Source organism: Cryptomeria japonica, chromosome 8, assembly GCF_030272615.1.
Source record: "Cryptomeria japonica chromosome 8, Sugi_1.0, whole genome shotgun sequence".
In the NCBI taxonomy this organism is placed as follows: Eukaryota; Viridiplantae; Streptophyta; class Pinopsida; order Cupressales; family Cupressaceae; genus Cryptomeria; species Cryptomeria japonica.
The window spans coordinates 177,770,808-177,795,715 of record NC_081412.1 but is presented as its reverse complement, the minus strand read 5'-3'; the positions used below and the strand labels follow the sequence as shown (position 1 = coordinate 177,795,715).

At 33.8% G+C, this 24,908-nt stretch overlaps 1 long non-coding RNA gene across 1 annotated transcript; it reads left to right on the top strand.

Annotated features, from left to right (window-relative positions):
* The first annotated feature begins 21,272 nt into the window (after window positions 1-21,272).
* LOC131048416 (uncharacterized) lies at window positions 21,273-23,773 on the top strand. Its single transcript, XR_009106415.2, has 3 exons — window positions 21,273-21,499; window positions 21,592-21,667; window positions 23,226-23,773. It is a non-coding gene; the product is annotated as an uncharacterized LOC131048416 (long non-coding RNA).
* Window positions 23,774-24,908: the final 1,135 nt, after the last annotated feature.

Genomic DNA, 24,908 nt, shown 5'->3' with positions numbered 1-24,908 from the left:
GGTCACTAGGATTGACGGTTTTCACTTAGGAGAGACTTTACATTCAAAAGAGGGGTTGAAACCCACAAGATCCAATCTCACACAACGCAAGACTGGATTCGAAATGAGTTTCAAGGGTTGTGACAGCAAGGCTACCCTCTTTTGTAAAGAATGTAGATAGAAGGATTAAACTAGGAATGCATGTGAAAGTAAGAGAGATTCGCTTGCAAATAGAAACAGAAACATGGGATGAAGCTGCGGACCTAGAATTAGCAGTAAAATGTTGAGACGGTGCTATCCTGCAAATTTGAGCGAAAGTTGACGGGATGATGGCGCCCGGCGTGCACACGGTCCTCCGAAAAATCCGCGAAACGAAGGGGGATCTGTTCGTCTCTGCACAAGGGTTCCAGATCTTCAATTACAACTGCGTACCTGCAACCTACACACAGAAAAGAAAGGACGATTGGGGGGTTAGGGATTAGGGGTTTGCCCTTAGGTCAAACCCCAGTTTTGGAATTAACCAAGAAATGAGAATGCTGTAAATGTAAATGATTGTAATGTAATCAAGTACTGATACCTTGTTGTAAGAATGTTTGTATTCTTACATGTGAAGGTGTAATGTTGTTGTATGTTGTATGTTGTAAGTGATCTCCTCTTCAATGGTTGAATCCTTGTCTTGAATGCAACACTTAACCTTGAATGGAGACTTAGAATGCTCAATTGCTTGAAGGAATGCTTGAATGCTTGAATGTTTGAATATTTGCCTAGCGCTTCCGCTACGTATGTTTTTCCTCCTACCATCTACCCTTTTCTGGGAGGGGAAATGTAGTTTATATACTTGTCAATTAGGGTTAACAGACTGATTTTTCCGACCTTGGGCCGACCTAGAAACAATATTTTCCAATTTGCAAACTTCAAGACCCGATACCCAAAAGGAGACCGGGCCCAAAATAGGGCCAGGGACCAGGGCGCTGGGCGCCATGGTCCCACCTCCCGGGACAACAGGGTGCAAGGAGGGATCATGCCAAGGTGCAGAAAAATGCAGTTTTCGGTGTCGCAAGCAAGTTTTGGGGTCTCCATTCAGGTTTAGTGTTGTGTCGCCATCGTGAAGACCCAAATGCAATTGAAATTGCAAGTGTCGCAATTTTAGGACACTACAGTACCAAATTTGGAAACAACTGATAAATTATCTAGTACCAATTTTGACGTGTCTAGAAGCAAGCATACTCGAATTGGAAGATGAGTAAATTCAAAAGGAATTAGATCATGCTTAATGAAGATTCCAATCTGGTTTGCAAATAACTCAATCAACTCTAAATCTCTGTATTCCAAAGGCAAGGTTGAAAAGGAGATCTAGAAGGGGGCAAATTTACAAATTGCAAAGTTTGTCTTGAAATTTGGTACCCATGGGACAATGAAAAGACCAAACCCTTACAGAACCAACCCTTATACTTATGGGTCATATTCCTAAAATATTTTGAATAAAATTTTGCAATAAAAAACCTTGATCCATTATCAATGTAGAAAATTTCCTTAACCCCTTTCCAACCTTTCTTAGCCCATGACAGTAAATCATCAGATGAAGGAGAAGATTTCCAAAACTTGCCAACAAGCACTATGTCTCAAAGATGCAAAATTTGAGGCATAATGACCCGATCCGAGAGAGTAACCTTGTATTTTTTATCAAGGTGGCTTGATTCAAAAGTGATCACATTATCTCTCTTTTTGATTGGGAGTTCAATATGTTCTTCGTTCAACTGGTTTTTCTTCCAAATTTTTAAGGGCTCATCAAATGTTTAGGGGGGATCTCCTCACCCGATCTGTATTTGCGAAGTTGCCCATCAGATTTTGGGATAAAGGGCACTTTAAGTTTGAAAGTTGAATGGTCTCGGCTCCCCACACTATCAAAATTTGGGTTGAAGGACACTCTAAGTGTGGGATCTGAAAGATCTCGGCTCCTTGCGATTGGAATATTGTTCGGGTAGGAGGTTGGATGGTCTCAGCTCCCTGCACTATCAAACTTTGGGTTGAAGGATGCTCTAAGTGTGGGATCTGAAAGATCTAGATTCCCTACGATTGGAATATTGTTTGGGTAGGAGTGGAATTTGGGATTGTGTACCGATATATTGTTGGGCTAGGAATAATATGAGGGTAAAAACTGGTCGTAGAGTATATTTGTACTTTTGAAATCCGCCTTTGTACGGCTCCGCAAATATCAAATATTGGATGCTTTTGTTTGGATAATCTTTTAAGCGGAGGTCTTTGATATTGTCAGGAATTCCAGATATGCTTATTCCTCTATGAATTACTGTAACTCACGGAGTTCCATTGGTTTGGTTCCTACCATCTGCTACTGTTGGTTTGGTACACATTTGCCTTGTAGGTTCAATTTTTTTCTTCCCGCCTACGCAACTCCTGTGGACCACATCCTTCAAGAATACTTAAGTGTTATTTCATTTGAATATTTCATTTTTTTCTAGTATCAACAATTTGATCTAGCATATATGCAAGGTTGTTAAAGACTTAGGATGATTTGAAGCATTATAGGGTTGCAAATAATTTCAAAGCATGCCATATTTTAGTAATTTTTATGAGCTCACTAATTGTATAGGTGAGAAAGTCACGTTTTCCTTAGTGAACACATCATTCATTATACTAAAAACTAGTGAGCTCATTTTGTGCATATTTGGCATGAAATTTAGAATATTTTATTTGGTCATATTTTTACATCCAAATATTGCAATTCATGTTCCTACCCTTGTGGGGTGCACGATCATTTACTTATGAATAATTTAAAAGCCTTAATTTAGGTTGGAACTCTAATTTATCATTAATTCAAATAGATATATGCATTTGAAGCCATTATTGGAGTAGAGTAAAGTAAGGAGACGAACAATGTATAGATGGACACTTTGGCTCTTGCAACTTGTTGAGGAAATATAAAGGTCACGATTATCCCATGTTTCTAAGGAATGCAATTTTATCTTTATGTAAATAAATGTATTTAACAAGTAGAATATGTAACAGTGTTGTATTTGAGACAATTTACATATTAGATTAATATTAGATATTTAATAGGTAGACTATGTAATGGTGTTGTATTTGAGGCAATTTACATATTATATAGATATTAGAGAAGGTATTTAAAACTTATACATTAGTCGTTGTCATAATTTTGATAGGTTTCTAGTGTTATACTTGTGTGCATAAATATAGGACATTAAAATTACAAGCAAAAATATTAAATTCATAGTCTAAATATATGCAAACCTTAGATTAAGCATGAAGTGGATTTTCTTGTACTCTTTGATGAATTTGTGGATCCTAAAAATAATGAAATCTCTCCAAAAATAAGATGATTTGATTCAAAATTCAAAGATTATGATCAAGAGTGTTCTTCTTTTTTCTCTAGCTAGGAAGATGAAATGATTGATAATTTTATAGATTTTAGGTGAAAAGATGAATGCATACTTTAGTCAAAATTAAGTAGTTTAATTGACTAGTAGCTCAACTGACTGATTAGTCTAGTAACCTAACCAAGAATTTAACTAGCTTGAATGATTAGTCAACTAATTTGATTTAGATGTCAAAATATTCTTTTTTTGTTAGGCCATGTAGAAATATTTTATGATGAATGTGGGTGCTCATTTTTTTAGCATAACAATTATATTCCATAGATGATGAAATTAAAAAAATACAGATGCCTAAATTGGTGAAGATCAAATGGTGAATGAGAGGATTGATTTATATATTTTTTGGAGAATCAAATGGTTGGTTGAGATTCAACCATGGATCTCAGTTTTGATACAAGATTGAGGGAGTTGATGAGGAGAGGTGGAAAGCATGGAAGAGTTGCACATTATTTTTTATTTTTAATTAAAGTAATTATTATTTCTCGAATCAAATTGATTGATGAGTTAATTGCTTGCATGAAGTAGTTGATTGAATGCATGTGGAAAATTAGGGAGAGTTGACTATTTGCATGCAAAGATTAACTAATTTTATGGGTGAGTAAAGTCTAGATTGATTGATGAATGAGACCGAGAGCATGATTGAGTGGACTAGATGATATAGATAGTTAACTAGATGAAATGGGTTTTTGATAAATTAATTATTAAATAAATGAATTATAGGTTCATATTACATGGAAAATATTATTTCTCAATTGTTAATGGGTAATATTCAAAAAATAAATAGACAATAACAACATAATTATGAATAATTAATTTATTAATATTGATGTATATGCCAATTTAGTTAAATAATAAAAAATATTCAATGATCATATGATAGGTGATAAATATATGATATAACATTGATGATAAGTGATGAAATAGTGATGGTCAAGACACCATTATTTTAATGTCTATATTTTTCCCTATTTGAAATGATGTTAAAAGTAACATTATTTGAAAGAATAGAAAAGTAGCTAGGAAGAAATTGAATTATATGATATAAAGAAAGTGATGATATTCCATAGTTGTGTGGAGGAAATAATGAAAGATTGGATAGTGAGATGATGATGCCCCCTCAAGAGGAGATTTATATATAAGATGGATGAGTGAGACATTGAAAGAAGAATGATAGGAATAAAATTAGGTGGAAGAAAAAATGATTGAAGAACATGAAGTCACAGAGGCAAAAAAAGAAAAAAGAAAAAAATAAAACAATTGCAATAGAGAATGAGATATTGAGAGGGGAATGCTATGTTATGTTGGTATATAGAGAAAAATATTATTTTGATATAGAAATTGATGTTATACACAATGGTATAGAAGACATTTGTCAACAACAAATACATATTGTAGTGAAAGTTGTCGGAACTAGGAGATAGATTGGTCCTCAAAACAACTTATTACATCTTTCCAGATAGTCCCAAACATCAAACATGATAGATCACAAAGTCCCAAGTCTGCAATAGGGTAACATGTACATGAAATGTGTAGCACATAAGCAGTCGTCCCAAAAACATAACTAGATGATTTTACACAATGTGTCACCGACCAAGACATGACATGATTTAAACACAACTCAACACAACATATAATGCTGGATAAGACCTCAAATGCATAGCACGAGTTAGAGAACAAGATTAGTCTTCTAGACAGCCACAAAATACCTCGAAAACCAACTCTAGACGAAATGCAGCACAAAAAGGATCAACAATTGTCATGCTGACCACATAGAGACATTTTATGAACATCCAACTATATTTTCGAATACTTATTTCACACTATCATGCTGAAACAAGTTGACACTATAACCTAATAGATACAAAGTTCTTCATACCCAAATGCCCAGAAAACACTTTCATGAGATAAAACATTATTAACTACACTTACGATGTACTTCATCACCTAAAATTTGAACTAAGACACTACATTAAAATTATAAGTTGTTAGTTAGATGAGGGGGGGGGGGAGTGAATAAGATAAACTTACAATTCAAAATATTCTTTAGATTCAACCTTGGTAGAACTTACTTGATATGCAACTATGACTATAAATCATTCAAACTCATAAATTGATAAACTTGAAACATCAAAACACATTTAATACCAAATTTAACGTGGAAACCCAAATAGGGAAAAACCACTGTGGGATTTCAGACCCACTAAGAAAAATACTCTTCTAGAGTATGCTCGGTTAAAAGCCAACCTGTTAAAGATTACATAAACACATTGCTAGATGTGACCCAATCAAGGGATTTCCCTTAGATTTATCAGAATCTTGCACTTTGTTAGAAGTGACCTTGTCAAAGGATTTCAAACACTCATTCAGAATGTTACCTTGCTAGAGGGTTTACAAATAAGACTGTTAGGTCCACTCGATTAAAATATTTCCTGTCACTTACAAAAATAAATAACAGTAATAAAATATATCTGCAACTTCACATCTAAAATGTTAAAGCAGACTCTATGTTCTCAAAATAATCTTGTCATAAGACTTATCTTCCTCCTTGATGGGCTTCTCAATCTATTCTTCAATCAAATCTTCAATCTTCTGTACTCGATAATCACCTCTACAGTATCACTGCTCTTCTATTTGCCCGCATCCATTGTTCATCAACTTTTCTTTATTTATAAGCAATTCCTAACCGCTTAATCTCCTTAATCACATTTCCCATGATTAATCTTAGCCATCAGATCTTCAAACTTGACTAGGTTCATTGAATCCTTCAAACTGAAAAAAGTTTTATCTTGCCTTGAAACTTGTATTCCTCCCTTGGTACTTGTGCTCGGTTAAGGCCGTTCAATCTGTGCTGTAGATCTAACTCTTGAATTTTCATTGCTGTAGATCCTTAACAAACTTGTTGCATGACATTCCAATCTACTATAAATCTCCAGCTCATTGGTATCCTTCATTTAATAATGTATTTATTCATCCAATGCATTCTGTTATTGCTTGGTTGATACTCGATAAATACTCAGCTTTACTCGGTAGACATTCTGTATTTGTCTCGGTTACTGTCTCAATAGCTTTGCTTACTGACAACACTCGGTAACTTCTTTCTTCTTTAACTGACACTGATAACTTTGGTGTTTACCGACTAGCTCCTTGCTCGGTAAAATAGAATAGTATCAAACCTTTACTCATTTTGTTGCATGAAATCTTTTCTCCTTCTCATTCAGTCTTCGAATACACATTTATAGGATATCAAAACAATTAAAATATCATAATCTCATCACTGTCTAACTCGTTAATAGTTGCCCATTGAATAACTTATTAATTCCCTTCATTTTCACATTCTTTCTATGTCACTTACCGACATTTTTATACTCATCAAAACATACTCTTTAAGATATGGCAACATCATACTGAATCAAAAAATCAATTGCTTGACATCAATGACAAAATAATAATATCATTAAGACAGTAATCATCCTTTATCAATTATATCATCAATCTCCAACAACCTTCTCAATATCATCATACCAACAAACTTATTGTAATGCTAACAATCTCCCCCTTTGGCATTGATGGAAATACCAACTTGATTTATTCCAATTGATTCGAACTGTTGTTATTCTTCTCTTGTTATCCTTGAGCTGTAAACTTCTCCCGTAATCTTCTCCCCCTATCATTAGTCTTCTCCCCTTTTGACAACAATGCCAAAATTAAAACTGATCCATGATTACTTCCCCTATGAAGTAATTTCCTTGTTGTTTAAAACATATACAAATGTATCATCTTAGTCTTGGTCAGAGCAACTTATCTTCATTCACTATTTCCTGTACAACTTTAGACAACATCCTAAAGTGTGTAAATCAGCATCAACTCACAAATAGTATTCTGTAGAGTCATAGAATTGATGCTTTCACTGAACTTTGTCAGTGAGTACTAGATAGGGGTAGGACCCCTAACTTACTTCTGAGATACTCAAAAGTGTCCCTTGGCAGTGGCTTTGTGAAGATGTCAACACAACTTTCTTTTCTTGAACTTCTTCTCTTAGATAATGATACTTTATAGAGATATGCTTTGTCTTAGAGTGCATTATCGGATTCTTTGAAATGTTAATAGCACTTGTATTATCCCAAAATATAGTTACTGGCTCGGTAACTGTCTCATTCATACCTTCCAACAATTGTTTGATCCATGCTATATTGGTACAATTCAATGCTGCAACGACATATTCAGCTTCAGCTGTTGACTGTGAAATGCATCCTTGTTTCTTGCTAAGCCAACTCACTAGTCTTTCTCCCAAAAAGAAAGCTCCACTGCTTGTGCTTTTCCAGTCATCAATATTTCCTACCCAATCAACATCAGTATAGAACTTTAAGTCAAAATCAATCCTCTTTTTATATAGTAAACCATAATATTTAGTGCCTCTCAAGTATTTGAAAATTCTCTTGATTGTTGTCATATGGGTTTCTTTGGGATCTGCAGAAAATCTTGTAGTTATACCTACTGCATGTGCTATATCAGGTCTGTCGTGAACTACATATTGCAAGTTTCCAATCATAGATTGGCAAAGTGTCTCATCAACAGATGCAGATTCATCATTCTTTGATAGTTTACAATTAGTAGTCATAGGAGTACTTATAGTTAGAATCCTCCATTCCAAATTTCTTCAAGATTTCCTTTATATACTTGGATTGAGTAATGAAAATCCCATTTTTCATTTGCAGTATCTATAAACCTATAAAATACTTTATTTCACCAATTAATGACATCTCAAATTCTTTGTACATTTCATTTCCAAAGTTCTTACATAAAGAATCATTTCCACAAAAAGTAATATTATCAACAAATATGGCTGAAATCAGTATTCCATTATCCTCATCATTCTTCATATACATGTTGTTGTTTTCACTAGTCCTCATAAATCCAATCTTTATTAAGTAGGAGTGAAACCTTTCATACCATGCTCTAGGTGCTTACTTTAGGCCATATAAAGCTTTATTCAACTTACATACCTGATTTTTATTCTTCTCTTCAATAAATCCTTCAGGCTGTTCAATACAAACTTCTTCTTCTAGTATACCATTCAAAAATGCAGATCTAACATCCATTTGATATACCTTGAAATTTTTGTAAGCAGCATATGCCAACAATGTCCTCACTCCCTCAAGTCTTGCCACAGGTGCAAAAGTCTCACCATAGTCTATTCCTTCTTCTTGAGCATAACCTTTGCAAACCAGCCTTGCTTTATGCCGAATGACCTCACCTTTTTCATTTAGCTTATTTCTGAAAATTGACTTTGTATCGATTACGTTTTTCTCTTTTGGTCTTGGGACCAATGTCCATGTTTCATTTTTCTTGATTTGTTCAATCTCTTCTATCATAGCATTCACCCAATATTCATTTCTTAATGCCTCTTTTACTATCCTCAGTTCAAACTCGGATATCAGACATGTGTTCTGTCTTAGTTTGTTCCTTGTCATCACTAGATCATCCTTATCTCCTATAATCTAACTTGATGCATGATTTCTTCTGACATATTTTGCTAATATAGGCTCGATAGGCTCTGTATGATCTTCTTCATCACTTGGTAATTGATTATTTTCTTCATCGGCTTTCTCAGTAAAATTTCTCGGTTGTACATATACAAACTCTTCATAATCTTTTGGTTCTTTAGAGTTTCCTTCATCATTCCTTTTTGCAAATTCATCAATTTTCACATTTGCACTTTCCACTATTTTGTTAGCTGATTTGATCAGACATTTAAATGCTTTACTCTTAGAGGAATAACCAAGAAATGTTCATTCCTCACTTTTCTGATCAAATTTTCCATTTCTGTCATCTTTGTGAACATAACATCTACTTCCAAATATTTTAAAATAACTTATATTTGGTTTCTTGTCATACCAGATTTCATACAGTGTCTTCATAGTTCCTTTCTTCATTTGTACTCGGTTCAGGGTGTAAACTGCAGTGCTTATTGCTTCTCTCCAAAATATTTGAGGTACTCTCTTCTCTATCATCAAGGTTCCGGCACAATCTACAACTAATCTGTTTCTTCTTTTAGCTATCCCATTTTGCTGTGGTGTTCTCAGTGCAAACACTTGTCTCTTTATACCATGATCATTGCAAAATAAGTTAAATTCATCTGAAATGAACTCTCCTCCTCTATCAGATCTTAGACATTTCAACTATCTTCCTGTTTCATTTCAACTCTTTCCTTATACTATTTGAACATTTGAAAGGCTTCTGATTTCTCTTTTAAAAACATAACTGGCATCATCCTTGAGTAATCATCCACAAATAATATGAAGTATTTATCACCATAATAACTTTGAACTTTCATAGGACCACAAAGATCAGTGTGTACAAGATCTAAAATTCCTTTAGAAGTCTAAGACTTACTTGTAAAGCTTGATTTTGTCATCTTACCCATCTAGCATCCTTGGCATATTACATTCTTAGGTTTTTCCAAGCTTGGTAGACCTCTTACTCGGTGCTTCTTACTTATTTTGATCAGGTTATCAAAATTTACATGACAAAACCTTTTTATGCCACAACCAGGTATCTTCTATTTTTGCATATAGACAATTGTTCCGAGTTGAGTCAAGATGAAATGTATTACCTCTTGTTTGATTCCCGGTAGCAGCCAACTTTCCATGTTTGTCATGAACTTTGACAATTCCTTTCTGAAATTCTATTTGGTATCCTATATTGTTTAGTTGTGCTACACTCAACAAATTGTATTTCAGACCTTCAACCCAATATACATCATCACATTTAGTATTGTCAAGAAGTGTGATAGATCCTTTACCTTTCATAGGACATGGTGCATCATTACCAAATCTTACATAACCTCCATCATAATCTTCTAATTTAACAAACTTGTGTTTATCACGTGTCATGTGATGTGAGCATCCACTATCTATGATCCAAGAATCATTATTATTTATGTGTGATATTAAGTAATTTTCTTTATACCTTTCTTCATCTGATCCATCTTTGATAGCCACATATACAACTTCCTTTGTCTCAGTCTCATCAGATTTTTCATCATTGGATTCCTCATCAGCTACTAGGCATGTCTTTCTATCTCTCCTTCTGAAGTCTTGGTGCCCTCTATATTGGTTGTCTTTCTGTCTGTCATCTCGGTATTCTCTCTTTTCACTAGATTCTTTGTCAGGACAGTTAGAGGCCATATGTCCAATTTTATCATAGTTAAAACATTTCAAAGGTAACTTTCCTTTATACTTACCTTTGCCTCTCGGTAACCTTTTGGCCAATAATGCTTCAAACTCTTCTTTCTTTCTGATTTCCTCATATAGTTTGTGTACTTCCATATTTTTGTGAAATCTCTCACTTGCTCCACTATGATTTCCTTCAACATACTTATACATTCTATCATTGTAATCATTAGATTCATCAAGATGAAAAGAACTGAATGCATATTCTACTTTGTTAACCGAAGACCCACTGTTATCAAAATTACTTAACTCAAAAGCATGTAGCTTACAGATAGTAGCATCCAAAGAGACTGTCATGTTTGGTACAGACCTTAATTCATTAATTGTAGAGACTTGAATGGCATAAGCAGGTAGAAGTGTTCTCAGCAACTTACTTGTTACATCCTTTTCTTCAATAGTTCCTCCTGCTCCTTTGATTTGATTGACAGTTTCCTTTAACCTTGTACTGTATTGGATTATGTTATCACCTTCATTCATTCTCATGGATTCAAGTTGTCCTCTTAGACTATCTACTTTTGCTCTTTGAACATGTTCATCACCACCATACACAGATATAAGCTTATTCCACATAGCTCTGGCATCATTACAACCTTCTAGATCATTAAACTTTGAGTCGGTCAATGTTGATGTTATTTCAATCATTGCTTGAATATGTTCTTGCTTTGCCTTTATCTCTTCCATTATCATCGGGTAGGTGCTAGGTGCAATGTAATCATTCTCCAAATAATATGTTGCATATTCTCCAATTCCTGATAAGTGCAGCTTCATCCTTTTCTGCCATGTGGAGAAACTTGACTTGTTCAACTTTGGTGCATCCCTTTTATACATCTTCAGATCTTTCTTCAAGTTCCTTTAAAATATTATTTCAGAGTTCCAGCTCTGATACCAATTGTTAGTTAGATGAGAGGGGGGGGGGTGAATCAGATAAACTTACAATTCAAAATATTCTTCAGATTCAACCTCGGTAGAACTTACTTGATATGCAACTATGATTGTAAATCATTCAAACTCATAAATTGATAAACTTGAAACATCAAAACATATTTAATACCAGATTTAACGTGGAAACCCAAATAGAGAAAAACCACTGTGGGATTTCAGACCCACTAAGAAAATATACTCTTCTAGAGTATGCTCGGTTAAAAGCCAATCCTGTTAAAGATTACATAAACACATTGCTAGATGTGACCCAATCAAGGGATTTCCCTTAGATTTATCAGAATCTTGCACTTTGTTAGAAGTGACCTTGTCAAAGGATTTCAAACACTCATTCAGAATGTTACCTTGCTAGAGGATTTACAAATAAGACTATTAGGTCCACTCGGTTAAAATATTTCCTGTCACTTACAAAAAAAAATAATAGTAATAAAATATATCTGCAACTTCACATCTGAAATGTTAAAGCAAACTCTATGTGCTCAAAATAATCTTGTCATAAGACTTATCTTCCTCCTTGATGGGCTTCTCAATTTGTTCTTCAATCAGATCTTCAATCTTCTGTACTTGGTAATCACCTAGATGCAATATCACTGCTCTTCTATTTGCCCGCATCCAGTGTTCATCAACTTTTCTTTATTTATAAGCAATTCCTAACTGCTTAATCTCTTTAATCACATTTCCCATGATTAATCTTAGCCATCAGATCTTCAAACTTGACTAGGTTCATTGAATCCTTCGAACTGAAAAATGTTTTATCTTGCCTTGAAACTTGTATTCGTTCCTTGGTACTTGTGCTCGGTTAAGACCGTTCAATCTGTGCTGTAGATCTAACTCTTGAATTTTCATTATCATAGATCCTTAACAAACTTCTTGATTGACATTCCAATCTACTATAAATCTCCTGCTCATTGGCATCCTTCATTTAATAATGTATTTATTCATCCAATGCATTTTGTTACTGCTCGGTTGATACTCGGTAAATATTGGACTTTACTCGGTAGACATTCTGTATTTGTCTTGGTAGCTTTTCTTGCTAACGACACTTGGTAACTTCTCTCTTCTTTAACTGACACTGATAACCTTGGTGTTTACCGAATAGCTCCTTGCTCGGTAAAATAGAACAGTATCAAACCTTTACTCATTCTATTGCATGAAATCTTTTCTCCTTCTTATTCATTCTTCGAATACACATAGATAGGATATTAAAACAATCAAAATATCATAATCTCATCACTATCTAACTCAGTAATAGTTTCCCATTGAATAGCTTATTACTCCCCTTCATTTTCACATTCTTTCTGTGTCACTTACCAACATCTTTATACTCATCAAAACATACTCTTTAAGATATGACAACATCATACTGAATCAAAAAATCAATTGCTTGACATCAATGACAAAATAATAATATCATTAAGACAGTAATCATCCTTTATCAATTATATCATCAATCTCCAACAACCTTCTCAATATCATCATACCAACAAACTTATTGTAATGCCAACATAAGCACGTCCACCAAGCCACATGAGTAGAAATAATAATGCAAAGAAATGAAGAGAATTTTTCAAACTAGTCTTGACAAATAACTAACCTACCAACATATTGCATTTACCAGATAACATCTTTGACAACACCAATGACCTTAAAGGATATGAGTGAAATGTCCATGACACATACATGTTAAATCCCAAACCACAAGGCCATATATTCAAAGCACTTTTTTGCATTTGCACACTTCACCAATCTGTAGAAACCAAAACATCATTGTAGCATGATTCACTCATTCAGGAGTACCAAGAGAGATCAAACAATAGCTTATGGCATGCATAAGATTATCAGAAACATATCCACTTCATTACCATACTTCTAATCCTCAACTTAATGCTTCTAATCCTTATCTTAATATAATATTGTATACACCTAAAAATGGTCTGAAGATAATTAATTAAATATGCAGTTATTTAATTAATCCCCCTTCCCAATTAATTGAATTCACAAGTAATTTAATTAATTTCCCTATTCATCTACTAGGAAATGAGTCTAATTGATTTATTTATATAGTTCATTCAATAATCCCCCTTTGATTAAGTAATTCCAAATTAATTAATCCTCCCCCCATTTTAATCAATTCTTCTAATTCCTAATTAAGACTAAAACTAAATTTTGTTGAGATTAATTATAATTTTCTAATTATTTGAATTTCTAAATTCAAATAGAGCACATGGCTCCTAACTTCTAACAACCTAGCCTAACCACCCCCTAACCTAACCCATTCTATCTAATCTTGGGTTTAACTAACCCTATCCTATCTTGTACATTCTAACCTCTTGTGGGTTGGATATTCTCCCCTTGAGACACATGGTACTTTTGCCACATGTCTCCTCCCTTGGACACTTTCCCTCTCATTAGAAAGGTTCATTGACACTTGTCACCACAAAGATGACAAGTGTCCCTTCCTCCAACCTCTTCTCCAACTTCCCCAATCTTATCCCTTGATATCTTTAGATCAAATCTGGACCGTTGATTCCTGTCACCTCAACTTTGGCCTTGGCCTTGGAATTCTTATAAATACCCCCCATTTTGAAGAAATAAAGATCCATTGCATCCTATATTTTAGAATCATTACTATAGGCATTTGTATCTCAATCATCTAGCATAATTATCATTTTAGATTAATCATGCATACAATCATGCATTTCATATCATTTGCATAATCATGAAGTAGCTACTCAACTCTTGATTTTCAACTTTGGAGGTCATTGCTCGACTAAGAGTCAACAATCCAACACCTTCAAGGTCCTCAAGAATAGAGTAAAATGGGACATATCAAGGAAGGATTATGGTTTGGTTTCATTATCATCATTATCATCATCATCAAGTGCAAACATCAATTCTACCACAACATACTAAGTATCAACACTAGATAGAGGTTTGACATACAACCATAGACTTTATCATATCTTAGCAACATTTCTACACACAACTACATATGAGAAATCAATGCCAACACAACAATGAGGGTTGGCGTCAATGAAAATACTTAGACATCAATGACAACAATTTCCAACAACATCCCCCTTTGTCATTGATGACAACACACTGATAGAACAATCATCTACACTTTCTCCTTTAAAATTTTTCATTTGTACTCTTTCCCCATTTGACATCAAGGAAAAAGGTCAAATATCCCCATAACCTTCACTCTCTTCCAAACATGCTCCCCCTATCAGCAATACCCAACAAACTATCTACTCTCCCTGAGAGGTAGCTCGAATCAATCTAGGAGAAAAATATATACATTGAATTTCTCCCCCTAGATAGATGCATCATCTTACACATATAAATATAAGGAGATCCAATAACCCCTAGATTCTCCCTAAGATGACCAAATGTATCTTTTGAAAGAGCCTTTGTGAAAATATATGCAATCTAATCTTTTATAATAACATATTCCAATATGACTTATTTCTCTACAACTTTCTCTCATAAAAAGTGACATCTGATATAAATATGCTTGGTCCTTGAATGCATCACTAGATTCTTTGAAATGTTTATAGACATTATCACACAAAATAGGAATACAATCATCATTTACTGCTTTGATATCCTTCAATGTTTGCTTCATCTACAACACTTGGGTGCAACAAGATGCTACACCAATGTACTCAAATTTCTCTATTGACAAAGACACTAAGTCCTTCTTCTTACTGATCAAGGAAATTAATCTATCTCCCAAGAAAAATGCACTACTATTGGTACTTATTCTATCATCCACACAATGACCCCAATCAACACTAGTATAGGCACTTAGAGAGAAGTCATCATTCATTTTATACCACAAACCATAGTCCAAAGTGCCCTTCAAATATCTGAATATTATTTTGACAACCTTATCATGAGATTGTCTAGGTTTGGATTGATATCGTGCAACCAAACATATTGCATGCACACAATATTAGGTCTAGAAATAGTCAAATATAATAGTTCTCCGATCATAGACTTATATGTTACAAATATGTGTTCTTGTTGTCATTGATGTCAAACTTATTTCTGATGAGCATTTTGGTTATAATCTATGGTTTGGATGTGGTTTGGTTCTATATAGTTATAGTGGGATTCAAATATGTTCATGTAGATATATAGAATGTATTTGTTATTGCTTCAGAAGTCTTATAATGATATATCTTGAAGATTTTGGATCTTTGGTATTGGTTTATTGGATCCACAGTTAGTGGATAGATATTTGTAACTATTCTAATGTAAGTGTACAATAATGTGTTGCATTTCTATATCTACTAGTACTTTGGTGATATGGTTTGGTTATTCAATGTTAGTAGTATTTGTTTATATTATCTTGATAATCAACAAGTATTCTTAATGGTCCACTTTGAAGTTTGTGTAAAGTTGTGGTAGTGTTGTTTGATAGTGTTCTAGGATGGGCTGAAAGGTGTGCCAACTTGGTGTGAAGCCTCACACATCTCTTTTTCCCTTTCCAATTTGCATTGGAGTTTTTTTTTTTGCCTAGTTATGTATTCACACGTTACACCTAATTAGGTTGACCTAACTCAAATTATTGAGGTTGCCATTGATATATAATGGATGGAATCATTGTGAAGGTAGTGAAGGAATATAAATGGACCACTGACAGGGGGGTGAATTAGTGATAACACAAACTTGAACTTTCTAAACAATCAAAGATATATTAGCAGAAGGCAAGAAACTATAAGCAAAGATATTAAACACATTCATACACACAAAGAAAACACATGACACAAGATATATGAGGAAAACCCGTGGTGTGAAAAACCTTGGTGAGAAATATTGCTAGAGTATATTGCTCTAATCCATCCTCACAAAAAAAAATCTTGATTACACATTTATGGGAACCGACCCAAAGGGGAACCAACCCCTAAATTTTATGCGTAATTTCCCAAAGGAGCACCAACCCCCTATCTGAGCATCAACTCAAACGATTACAATAAGTAAAAATTCATTTACAATTAAGTACCTTGTTACAAATGATGTTTTGTATCTCATTGTGTTATCTACACTCGAGATTGACTTAACTCTCCTCTTCTCTCTGATCCCTATTGTTAATATATGTCCTCTTCTTCTCTCTGTGGCCAACTCTCTCATTTCTTCTCTAATCACTCCTCTTTGTCTGCCACACTATGTGTGTATAACCTAATGCGTTTTATGCCTTAGCTCACTGCTCTTTGATCTCTGATCTCAACTCTGAACTTCTATTATCTCTCCTCTTCGCTTTCAGGTCTCCACTCTCTAGTTTAATGTCCTTGCGCTCTGTCCTCTCTCTTTGTTTCACTCAGTGTGCATTATCTTTTATGTTTCTCACTCTATGTGGGTTTATTTTTGTTTTCCACACACTCTAAGAAGCCCTTTGTTCTTCATGCTTCCTCTGTTTCTAATTTCTTTCCTTCTTTTCCCTATTCACAACATACACACACACCTCCTTACAACAACACCTTATCCTCTGCTCACCACAGTGTTATGCAGATTTTCTGGATTTGCTTCTATGTACCCTATTTTTTGTCTTCTTCACCTCTTTGTTGTAACTTTGTTACCTCCTTTTCTCTACCTTCTTAGTCCTTTATTTTTCTGCACTCTACCTTTTCTTTCAGCAGCCTCTTATCTCCTCTTCATCTTCTGATTATTCTACATGCAATATTTTGTATGGTGTTATCCTTGCACTGACATCGTGTTATGTGCACCTACTAAAACTTCTCTATGGCCCTCTGCTTCTTCCTATATTCTATAACTTTTGTTTTTACAGCCCTACTCATCCACCTATTTTTCACTCACCTCCACTAACTTTACTTAGTGGTAATCTACGTACAACTGGGTTTTTCCCTTCAAACATATATTATCAAAAAATAGTTCCAACCATTAAAATAATATTTCTTGTCTCTTCTTCTCAGTTTGTAGCCATCCAAATTAAATGCCACCTTCCTGTCTCTTTCAACAATCTTTGCCTTCCTTTTGACTTCCTTTTGTCTCGAGCACACATAGGTCTTCCCGTAAAAAATAAATTCAAAAAAAAATCTTCTTCAGCCTCTAAACGATCTTCCTTGCATCTTCTTCGAATTGGCAATAGTCCACATTAAATACTACCTTACTTATTTACCCAACAATCTCTACAGTCTTGTTTTACTTTGCAATCAAATTATCAATCCCTGTTTCGAAAATGTATTTTCAATTGTAGCTCTATTCAACATTTACTCCATTTCTTGTTTGTTGTTCTGATCAAAAAATCTCCTTTTGATACATATGCTCTTAGCTTCATAGACTAGTAAAATATTTTGTCCACATAACACTCACATGTTGCTTAGCTACATGGTGGATGGTGAGACCCATCAACATATCCCTTTTCTCACAAAAGGTCCATGTGTAGAGTAAATCCATGTTGGATTCATGGGAGGTGCTGAGCTGGTGTGTCTCGTAGACTAACACTGTGTGTTATGCACTTTCACGGTTTTGCACCTCCCTTGGTCAACATAAAGAGTTGACCTACGAAACAACAAAACTGTGCATTATATGCTTATAGTTGTATCGTAGCTCCTTTTGGCCAACATAGAGAGTTGACTGTGAAATAGCGATAACATTTTCTACGTGTTATGCACTTTCATAGTATTGTAGCTTCCTTTGGTCAGCGTAGAGAGTTGACCACGAAATAGCAATAATATTACCTGCGTGTTATGCGCTTGTTGCAATTTTGCAAACACCTTGGTCAATGCAAACTGTTGACTCGTGAAACAACAATAACGCTCTCCACGTGTTATATGTATCTCTTGTCTCCTTTCACAATTTCGTAGCTACCTTTGGTCAACATAGAGAGTTGATCGTGAAATAACGATAGTGATAACTTGATGTGTTATGCTATCCTTGTAACAATGTGTGACTAACATTGCGTATTATGCATTACTACAATTGCACTTATTCTGAGTCTTCATTGTTCCCCCAAAACTTTCACCACTTTATAGCCTGTGTCTTATTTGTTCAACTGCAAGTCCAAGCTAACTCCAATTGTATTCTTTTTCTTCTTTGTGGCCTTTGACTAAATACCTTTGCTAGCTCCATGCTTGTACAACTTGCATACATACAATGAAATCTGCTCAACTTCCCTTTGTGAGTTATCTGTTTGTGGACACCATGGTCTTTTCCCTCTAGATCATTACATGGCCTTGTTGTAGCACCTAGATCTGTCTAGTCTAAAAGTCCATACCAAGATTATTCTGCCTTGAGCACAACATCTCACTCCCTGTGAACTTCTTGTCCAAGTTATAAACTGCACCAACTCTTTTTCATCTGCCCAAAACTCATTGGGTGGCTTCACTTAGCTTTATCAATCTACACATACTTTGTCAAGATGATCTTCAATATGGGATACTCATCATCTCTGCATCTCTGTCCAACACATCTTCTCAACTGTTGACATCAATGACAATCTAATGCCAACATATAGATATATAATTTAAATGTATTGTGTGAAGGATATGTGAAGCAGTACAATGGTCCATAAGTGTTATAGAGCAAGGATGAAGAAAGAATCATATATGTTTTTAATTATGAATTGTGATCAGTATCACAATGGATGTGGTTCTCTATAATTCAACCTTATTGATATCTTTGTATCTGGAGTATTGTATCTTTCCCTAAAGAAGAGATCTTTAATGTTTTCAAGTTTGTTTTGTATCTTTCCCTAAAGAAGAGATCTTTAATGTTTGCAAGTCTGTTTTGTATCTTGGACTAAGGTTCTACACCTTAGCCTTGCAATCCATTTTAGGGGTAGTGAGCTCCTTGACCTTTGGCATAAACACTATAACTCATTTATTTCATATAGTGAGACAATTCTCACCATGGTTTTTCCTTGTTTGGGTTTTCCATGTAAAAAACAATTGTGTTATTGTGTGATTGCTTTTGTGGTTTTAGTTGTTTACTTTCATGCATAAACTTTATGGAATGAATGCTAAGTAAAATGACATTCATCAAAGTTTAATGGTAACTATTTTTCATGCAATAAGTTTGGACATAGAGCTAGTGAATGTAGAAGTTAGATAGGATCTCATTCATTTAATGGTCAATTTTATACTTGCAATAAGTTTTGACATAAGGCAAATGTGTATAGAAGTAGGATGGTATGGAATAAATATGTGAATATAGGCTATGGTAGAAATGTCTAGTCATTCAATGGATATTGTTATACATGCACCAAATTTGGGCACAAGGCTTTTGAGTGCAAATAAAACATCAACAAGAATGGAAATGGTTCGGAACAAGGTCTAAATTGTGATAATTGCAATAAAATTGGACACGTTGCTATGTTTTGCAGAGGAAGAAATGAAAAGTCTATTGGTCCAATGAAGAAGATTGATGTTAATGAAGAAAAGGAGAAGATGAAGATAACATGGGTGAAGAAATTAGAAGAGAAGGTGGGAGAAAAAGGTGACAAATGGTTCTACACCCTCTGTTGGTGCATATTCCACTTTCGATAACTAGATAGTATGCATTGTCTAAGGGGGAGAGCGACATTGCCTCTTGGAATATATTTTCAAAGGACATCTTCTTTCTTTTAAACTAATATAATAAGGATAAGCCCATTCAGATTTGGCTCTTTTAACTAGTCATAGTTGAAGTATTCCTTGTAGTTTATTTTGTGGTCATAAGGGCCTTGATAGGATCTATAAATTATTATAATAATAAGATACACAACATCTTAAGGGAAGGGTATATTAATCAATTTTTGGATCCAACACATATTTCCGTATCTAACCTTTAAGGAATCAAGCAATATGATATTCAAATAAATTTAAGTACAAATACATGTATAGGTAGTTACCTTTCTTCAAAGCGCAAAGGACCATCACAATAGACTATATAATATTTGGTCTCTAGAATTCCATAGGAAGTTAAAGAAGATGACCCCAAACATGAATCTTAGAGGGAAGTTCTTCCATTAGATAAAAAACCATATAAAAAGGTTTGATGAATAAACCAACATGATCATAAAATTACAAACCACCCTAAAAGAAAACCTATTTTGATAATCTAATCTAAATAAAATCATAAAGAAATACAATCTTTATTTCTCCTTGAAATTGCTAGATTTGTTAAACCCATACTTTAAAAAAAAAGTAATGAAATCCAAAATACTCATAAATTTATAAATAGAACAATGTTAAAAAATACCACATCATCTACAATTAAATCAGATTAATAACCAAAAATAGACCTATTAATATTCTTGTCAAAGCAACTATCATGAGATGATTCTCTAATCTCATATCTATTTAAACCTCATTTGTCATGTCTTGATGAAGAAGGGTCATTTGATTTAAGAGCATAAGTAGAGAAATATAGTCCTTAAATATTACCATTATGCAAATAGGAAATAAAATAATTGATAATGAAGAAAGAAAATATGCTAGGTACTAAAAAGAAGGAAAAAAACTCATAATTTGTAATGAATGGAAAAAACAATTTCTATAGTGGCGTGAGAGTCTATACAAAAAAAGATAAGTTCTTGTGTGCCACTACTCACAATTCAATAAATTTGACTCAAAATTACACAATTGAATCTTAATAGCAATATCAGAAAATGTAATTTACACTTACAAAGTGCACTTACATAGGATCTTTGGAAGGACTACCCTTCCTGACTGACTGTCATGGGGTGAAAGTGCATACATCCCTTCACAACGCACCCCTACTCTTGAAAGACATACCTTTTGTTTTTGCTCCCCAAAGACGTGGACTCCACCTTTTGGAAAATGGAATTTGTGCGTCATTTGACTGAGATTTTGAAAAGATAAGGTCCCTAATACCCCCTATTTTCACAACTGAAGAACAATATAACAGGCCAAGCAGGGGTCTGTGGAGATAGAAAGATTTGCAGGAAGATTGTTCAATACGAGTAATGTAAGGCGGCGGCTGTCTTTTGTAATCTTCTTCTTCTTGTTTTTAGAGTATTACTGAGGACAAATAATTAATCCTGTGGTCTGGTATTGCAGAATACTGTTGGGAGAATGGATATGAAGTGCAACAAATGCCAGAAATCTTGCAACAAGTCTGTCATAATAACAGATGGTACACTGTTGCTATACCAAATTTATGTTCTTTGATTAAATGACAAGAGTAAATAGAGACTTAAGGAGGATTTGTGTTTCATTTCTTTATATTGTCTGACATTTTTTACAATGAGTCCATTTGTTTAGGATTTTTTAACTTTTATCTTCAGATCTGCAGATACTACAGCAGAAATAATGTCCAAGTTTCATCCTTTATGGATTCCTTCTTTTGACTGGTTTAGATGTTAGATCTCATGTCTAAATAGCTAGATCAATCTCTGATTAGACATTGAAGAACGAAAAAAAGAATTTTGCTTCATTTTTAACTTTTTGGGATTTTAGATATTGGGTTCATTTTCTTTGAGTTGTTTGAGAATGATGTTCTTGTAAAATTGAAAAGGAAATTTCTTTTATGTTTTAGTTATCGTTTTGTTTTAAAACAGTCTGGATTTTATGATTTGAATTTTGATTTATGCAGTATATTTCAAGTTTTGAATTGTTTATGTGGTTCATTTGAAATCACACAAGCTTTTTCAATAGAGATCACCTGTAGTGTTATTTTAAACAATTCACCTAAATAATTGAAACCATCAAGTTTCCACAATCCATTAGGTTTGGAAGAGTTGTTTCTGGATCAGATTGTGTGGTAGTTTTTGTATCGACATTCTGGATCATGTTCCGAAACGCTTATACAAAAACTACCACACAATCTAATCCAGAAACAGCTCTTCTTTACCTAAACAACTTAAACTTAGAATGTGTTGTTTAAACTAGTCAAAGATTCAATTATTGGAAGAGAATGAAAAAGTTAAGTACATTTCATCATTTACTTTGTTTTAGTTATCTCCTCCTCTCTTTAATTTACTCAGTGCTATAATCTTATATTTGTGCTAATAGCTCAGACTCATTTTCCAAAAGAGAAGAAAAGTTGCATATTTTTTTGATGGGATTTTACTTTTAGAATGTCTAAAGAAATTTTCATGGTATCTACATTTTATTTTTTAGTTACTGTAAGTTTCAAAATTTAAAATCTTCTTTCCTCTCTTTGTAATTTGTGTAGTTTTCAAATATTTGGTTTTTTTCATTGAAGTTAGATTTTTTTAACAAAATTCTGATATTTGACAATTACTTAAAATTTTGATAATATTGACATTAAGGAAGTAGCTTTCATCTTTAATTTAAGTGAGTTACATTCATCAAAATCTATCCGGTTCATTATTTTTAATTCCGTTTTGTTGGAACAGCTAAACAAAAAATCGATCTTTCCATTGTTCAAATTGCAACCTTTACAAATTCTGTCTTCTAACTTGTTTAATTGCTTAGATCTTATATGTTGCTGCAAATGTATTATAGGTACATGAAAATATATAATTTTTCTGATATGCTTTCTCTCTAACTTGTTCAGGGTTTAGATAGATCAAATACTATTTTATTTTATAAATATATGATGAGATTGCTACTTAGATCGAAGACCTCCTATTTTTCATCTTACGTCTCTTGTAAAAAGTTCCATCATTTAGAAGTTCTCTCCTCGAAGATTGTTTGATTTTTTTTTCTGGATTATCTTTTGATTGAAGGAAAAAATAAGAATTGCAAATGCAAGTGTGCTAAACCGCGACCACCACCGTCATGCCGACCTAGATGCAAGCCAAAATGTCCACCACCATGCCAACAGTCATGCCGACCACCATCGCCCCCACCATATCGACCACCATGCCAACAGTCATGCCGACCACCATCGCCCCCACCATGTCGACAGTCATGCCCACAGGCATGCCCACCACCATGCTACTCACCATGCGGACCTCCTGATGAAGTCTGGCTTGTGTGGAAAGAGGAGGATCATTCATCTTACCATTACTGCTAGAGATGAATTAACTTTTCCATTATGAATAACTGTTCTATGTTTCTATTTGGTATATGTTTAAGTCTTTAGGTGGGTATACCTCCTAAAGTATATTGTGTTACATAAACCTACTTGTTAACCGGAGTGAAGAGAATTTACTTTGTTCTCTGGCAGAGTTAAATCTTTATCATACTTTTATGGGTTAATAAATTACTGGTTTGTCATTTGTATTAAGACATCAGAGAAATAATATATTTGAGAAGAGTCCAGTGTTGGTCATTGTGACTACCTACCAGAATTATAATTGTGATAGCAGAAAAATAATTTCATCTTTCACATTATTTTATTTTTGCATAATTGAATTGATGAACAAAGATTCCATCATGAGAATGAAAAATAAAGTAACCCATTAAGTATATTGAAAGGAATGAAAGGTACTTTTCTGACTCATATCACAATCTACTTTATTAGGTATATTTTCAATTGGCAATAAAAAATGAGTGGAAATATGATTATTGTTTTTTGTTTTTGTTGTTTTTCTTTTTGTCAAAATGGTTATTTTATGTTTTTGTGACATTGTTATGTAAAAGGGTGTGGACCTTTCAATTCTTTTTACAATTATTAAAAACAAGAATATAGCTTTCATAAATTATGATTAATTTTATTTTATTAATAATAAATATCATAAGTTAATGTACATAAGTTTTAAAAATATGTCGATAAACTTGTATATCTTTGTTAATCATTATTTAATTTTGAGTTTGTTTTAATGAAAAATATCAATATAATTATATATCGACAAGTTAGCTCATTCTCTAATTTTAATTTCTTCTTCAATTACTTTCATTTATACATATTTTTCAGATATTCAATTTTATCTCAATTTCATTTACACCTATTTTGACATATTCACTCTATTATCAATCCATTCTTTCATGCACCTACCTTAATCCCAAGATTTGCATTTTTATTGTGTCGAGTTGATCCCATGATGCTTCAGCTTGAACTTGAGGGACTTAAGTTTAGTCTCAAAATCAAATTCTCAAATTTAAGTCATCAAATTTAAATTCTCAAATTCTCACCCTTTTACGACTTGCTATTGAGAGCCAACTTGATACATATTTTGTATGACTTATTTTTATGTCTCGTTATCTGGATATATTCAATGTTCAATTCATTCAAATTATCAAGGGCAGCCCCACCTTGTAGCCGAAATCATAAACACCATGAACGATACCGATAACCGGTTCACACAACACAAGATCTAACCGGGGAAAACAAAAAATGAGCAATCCTTATAATAATTTAATGAATTACATATGCCCTCAGGCTTTACAGATGCTAGGCCGCAACCCAGGATAACAAAATGATGCAAACAACTTAATTTCTTGATCCGGTAAATCATTCGGCTTCA